Consider the following 5,963-nt stretch of genomic DNA (forward strand, 5'->3'; position numbering starts at 1 on the left):
TAGTATTCACCTGTTCTATATGGATGATAACATTGAATTGAGACTGTTTATCTACCATCATCAAAATGATATTGCAGAGATTTCAATCAAATTATTATCATTCATGTAAGACTGATGAAGGTTAGATTATACAAATTATGTCACACATAAATATTTTTTGTCATCCTTTGCGTCACAGAAGAGTTTATGCATCTAATAAAAAAAGATAGAACCAAAAATTTTTTTTACTCTACACAATGTTATAAAAGTTAACAAACAAAAAAATAATTCATCAACTCATTTCCCCTTTAGACTAGCTACTAGCCCCTTTCACCTAGGAAATAAAAAAAATTATTATTACAAAAGTAAATTTAGTTTAAATCATATTAAATTAAGAAACAAAATAAAAGAAACGTGTACAATAAAAATTCACATCTATAAATTACGGGTTAGAAAGTGAATATTAAAAATTATGAATAAATCAAAGAGATGTGATGAGTAAGAAGGACACTGAGGGAGAAGGAATACTAAGAGAGTTGAGATTCCGAAAGTGAGAATCACAGTTTGATTTTGAAGGAGAATAGAGATGAAAACTAAAGCTTGCAAATTGATAGATATGCATGGATTCGATCATGGTGGCCACATTTTGCATAAAACACACAAACCTCAGCTATACCTTTCACAGTACCAGGAAGATACATACATAGATAGCCACAACCCAGGAGTAGTAGCGACGGAGAGGCGCAACGGCGGGATGCGAGCCTGCGAGGATGTGTGTGAGATTGCAATGGAGCCGCGGAGGGGAGAGGTGCGACGATGCTGGGCGTTATGGGTCAGTGTGTGTGACGGAAAGAGTCAGAGGCAGTGACCTCATGGATGTAAGGGGGTGGAGGCTGATGTGATCATGTGAATTGTGTAATGGATATGAGTAGGGATTATTTTTGCGTCATTCGGGTTACGAGATTGGATAATTTTTTAATTTTGTTTAGGCCTAAAAAAACCGGGGTAGTCGTTGTAAAATGTGGTCAAAGCTATAGTTAAATAGGTAATTAATTAAAGGTTTAATTACTCTATTGGTTCTTATAGTTTCGTCAAATTTTCAATTAGGTCCTTATACTTTTTCCTTTTAATTGGATCCTTATACGTTACTTTTTTTTTTCAATTTAGTCCTTGCTTTGACAAAATCGTTTGAGATAACGGAATATTCTGTTCAAAAATAGAATATTCTCCTGATTAGATTAGAATTACTAATTAAATCCACCCCATCTTTTTGAAATACCAAAACTAACCCTTAGCATTTTGTCCCAAAAATGAAGAACCCTAGCGTTCCCTCACCGTGGATCGCCGCGCCGCACCATGCCTCGCCTGACCGCACCTCACGTTGCTACTCTGCTCTTCGGGTGTTGATGCTGATGGTAGAATCTTCAAGAAACGCCCTATTCTAATCTCAGGTTCAGTGGGGAGCTATGGAGCTTATTTGGCTGATGGGTCAAAGAACAGGTGAGATCTTCAAAGGACTAATATCAAGTATTTAAGAATTAGCTGTGATTGCTCTTTACTTGTGGTGTTTGTTATATTTTCTTATCTTTTGTGTAGCCAGTTAATTGATCAACATAGTTAATGATATTCTAGATATGATGATATTCCAACCTTTCTTTTTCATCTTGGTGTCCCATTTTAATCTCTTGGTTTTTGAGGAAGAATTGATTGACTAAGATTAGGAATAAGGAGAAGCTGAATATTTTAGGAGTATTCTATTCGTATTGTGTTGTTTTTTTTTTTCAGTTTTTTAGTTATTTTTAGTTCCTGTCTCTCAAGCTGTGAATTCTTAAGTTGTGTGAATTTGTAGTTTAATTTTAGTTTTGCTTAATTGTTTGTAACTTCTGTTTGTTTCTCAAATTATATTCTAAATTTTGTTGATGGCTATGATCCATGGATTCTTCAAAATTAAGGATGTATTGCATTGCACTCATATCTTTCAAAGAGTATTTGAGCCAAGGAAATTGGAGTTCTTGATCCTTATATCAGGCAAGGCATATACAAGGAATGAAGTTCTGGATATGGTAATATATGTTTTCCTTGTTTAGTACTACTATCTTAACATATATGCATGCATTTATAGAGAAAGTAAACTGATATTTATTTGTTTATTTTTGTCTGATAAACCCTTTCAGGAGAAGTTGATGCTGAACACATTGCACTTTAACATGTCTGTTCCAACAGCATATGTTTTCATTAGAAGGTTCCTAAAGGCAGCACAAGCAAACAGAAAGGTAGCAACATGCTTGATAAAATTCATAGTTAAAAACTCTCATTTCTCTTATTATGATGATGATCATTGATATGGTTAAAATTACTAACTTGTTAATTGATACTTACTTACTCTCACCATGGACAGCTTGAGCTACTAGCTTTCTTCTTGGTAGAGCTATCTCTAGTGGAGTATGAGATGCTTAAGTTCTCGCCATCTTTGCTAGCTGCAGCTGCAGTCTATACAGCTCAATGCACCGTCTTCGACTTCAGACAGTAGAGCAAGACATGTGAATGGCATACCAATTACACAGAAGAGCAACTATTGTAAGCACATATTCATTCATTCAATTCAAGTACTGAATTGAACTTAGTGCATCATGTACTAATGTAATTTCCTTCTGACGCGCAGAGAGTGCTCGAGTTTAATGGTTGGTTTCCACCCGAAGGCTGGGTCAGGAAAACTTTTAGGGGTGCATCGGAAGTACTGTTCTTCAAAGCACAACTACACTGCAAAATGTGAAGCAACAAGTTTTCTTCTTGATAACTCATTGTTGTAGCAGCCATATGTATAGCTAGCTATTAACAAAATAGCCACAACTACAAACTTGACTTTTACGTGGGTTGCATATTTCGGGAATCATAGATTTTATTTCTAGGATTATCCCCCTCTGATGATGCTTTTTCTTACTTCTAAATTTACTTTCATTTAGTCCCTTTACTTTTACATTATGTTCCTATGGTGGGAACATAACTTTGTCCAAATTTGTATTTCTTCTTGTTCCATTCAACAAAATAATAGAAATGATTGGTATAGAAACAATTTTATTCATTATGAGAAGTATTTCATTATTGCTCTTTGCCCAACATGTATAATGTAGTGTTTTTTTTTAACAAAATGTGTGTATGGTTTAATCTATGATTACTCTTTAGTTTACAATTCAAACAATCATCTTGAAGATAATCCATGAGCATTGATCGAAAACTTGTGTCAAATTCAAGATGCAGTAACTAAACCGAGCAATTGAACCATAAGAATTTGGGCCAATTATTTTAAGAATGCTCATCAGCTTATGTATCATTTGAACCATAATATATTACTAGAGAAAAATGTTTTGAGAAAATCATATTTGTACCTAGATTGATTAAGGGTACACAAGCAAAAGAATGGTAGTGACAAAATAAAAAGGATTATAGGAATATCTTTTATGTTGTAGAATTATTGAATAGGAATTATAGGAATATCTTTCATTGAATATTTATAGTTTTATCGAATTTTTAATTAGGTCCCTGTATTTTTTTTTCAATTGGGTCCCTAAGGGTATACAAGTAATTTCACAATTTACTAATATTTTTTTGACGTTTAATGTTAACAAGGACTAAATTGAAAAAAAATAATATATAGGGATCTAATTGAAAAGAAAAAAAGTATAGGGACCTAATTGAAAATTCGGTGAAACTATAGAGACCTGTAGAGTAATTAAACCTTAATTAAATATGAGTAATAAGGGTTGAAAAATTTAACAATCATAATTTGAAGACTTAATGATGATATTTGGATTCAGAAGATTTTTTCAAGTCGAAAAACATGATTTTTTGTGTAAAAAATGCAGTAAAAATTTGACCGGCAGTACTAGCTTGGATCTGTCCGGTATTATGATTGAGAAAATTAATTATGAATAAAGAAGGTTAAATAGTTAAAATTCATAATTGAGAAGATAAAAATATTTAAAACATAAATTAAAATGCTAATTTTAAAGGTTTTTACCAAAAGTTGGGCCCAAACTCAACATATATATACTCTTACTAATGACCATTTCAGCATCAACACCCATTCATTATCACATTTATGCTGAAATTGAAGGGAGGGGGAACAAGTGAGTGAAACCCTAACTCCTAAATACTCAAACCACCATAACTTTCTCTCCGGAGCTCCGATTGTCGCACCGTTTGTAGCCACACGAAACCCATCTCATCCTCTATAATTTTATCTAAAAATATTAGTAAGAATTTCAAATTCTCTTATTTCATTTTTGCAGTATGTGTTAAATTCGAGTATGAGCTTTGGGTATTGAGAAATATTGTGATTTTGGTTATTTAAGGATGCTCTAATATGAGCTATTGGTGAATTTCATCAAAAAGTTTTGTGGGTTAAGATAAGAGATCACCAAATCCTTGTGATTTATGGAGTTTTATGAATCCTAGGTTGATGTATGTATGAAATTGTGTATATTAGAGTGTTGGATGATTTTGGTATACCTTGGGAACTTGAAATTAGCGTGTGCAGCTTTTGGGTGAGTCTTGGAGTGGAATTCACAAGTGAAAGGCTTGATTTTGGCTTCTAAAAAGGTACTGTTTAAGTTTCATTTAAATTTCGTATAATGATGTATGAAATCCTAGGTTAGATACCCCTAGGATTAAGTTTGAATTGTGTATTTGGTTAAAATTCATATGTGTAGTTGATGTGTTGTTACATTTGATGATTTGGATGAGAATTGTGTATTTATGTATTTTATGTATTGTGAAAATTGATGATTTAGATTGTGATTATATATTTATGAGTTATGTATTGGATTGATGGATATGGGACCAGAGGCCGTGAATTTAGGCCGAAGGCAAAAAATGTGAGAATGGTAAGTTGGTAAATGTATTGTGTGATGATGTATGAGTTTGAATGGAATTTGGATATTGAATGTGTGGATATTTTGAATGATTAATAAAATAGCGGAAATTTAGGATTTTGAGGTGTGAAATTGATGAAATTGAGTAAAAATGTGTAAATGAAGTAGGTTTGAGTTTGATGGATTGTGAATGTGTGAATTGGAGTGGTTTGGGGTCCTTTTGTTGATGATAAAACTGCTTTTGGCTTGTAAACTTTTGAAAAAATTGGTAAATTGATTTTTAGCCAACTTTGACGAGCCGTAACTCGGTCTTCGGAGTTAAAAATTTTACAAGACTAGATTTTTATAAAAATTTATTTATCGACCTTTCCAACGGTTCAAGAATAGTTGAAAAATGAATTTTGTGGAAAAAGATATGAAGGTTTGAAATTTGGGCTAAAAATTGGTTTTCTGGAGCATATAAGCTTTTTCAAAGTCTGATATGACATGCGTACGCGGAACACATCGTGTGTACGCAGGTGTTGGTCATTGCCAACACCCATGTGTACGCGAACATGGGCTGTGTACGCGACTTTGTTACAAATATGCTCATGCGTACGTGACACAAGTCATGCGTACGCAAGTGAGCCCCACTGCCCAAACCTTTCGCGTACATGAAGGTGGTCTGCATACGCAAGTTTTGAAAATTTACACTCATACGTATGCAAATATGTGCATGCGTACGCGACCACCCCTATTTTTCTAAAAAGTGAACTTTTAAATTCTCAACCATTCCTCGAGCCTTCTAAACTTTTATAAATCCCGATAACAGTCTAGAGCCAGTGTAATTAAGGATAGATGAGTTAGAAACGAGAATTAAAGAGATGAATTAATGAATTAAAAAGAGAGGAATAAAATATGAAGTGATGTATGATGAGGATGAATGTGATAATTGATTGTGATGATTGATGAGCGGATAATTTATATGCTTTTTGGCATTATTTTTAGGTAGTTTCAAGTATGTTTTAGTTACTTTTTAGTATATTTTTATTAGTTTTTATGCAAAATTCACATTTCTGGACTTTACTATGAGTTTTTGTATTTTTCTGTGATTTTAGGTATTTTCTGGCTGAA

At 33.2% G+C, this 5,963-nt stretch overlaps 1 pseudogene; it reads left to right on the top strand.

Annotated features, from left to right (window-relative positions):
• The first annotated feature begins 595 nt into the window (after positions 1–595).
• Positions 596–2,789, top strand: LOC130949832 (G2/mitotic-specific cyclin-1-like; annotated as a pseudogene).
• The last annotated feature ends 3,174 nt before the right edge of the window (positions 2,790–5,963 follow it).

Source organism: Arachis stenosperma, chromosome 9 (assembly GCF_014773155.1).
Source record: "Arachis stenosperma cultivar V10309 chromosome 9, arast.V10309.gnm1.PFL2, whole genome shotgun sequence".
Taxonomy (NCBI): Eukaryota; Viridiplantae; Streptophyta; class Magnoliopsida; order Fabales; family Fabaceae; genus Arachis; species Arachis stenosperma.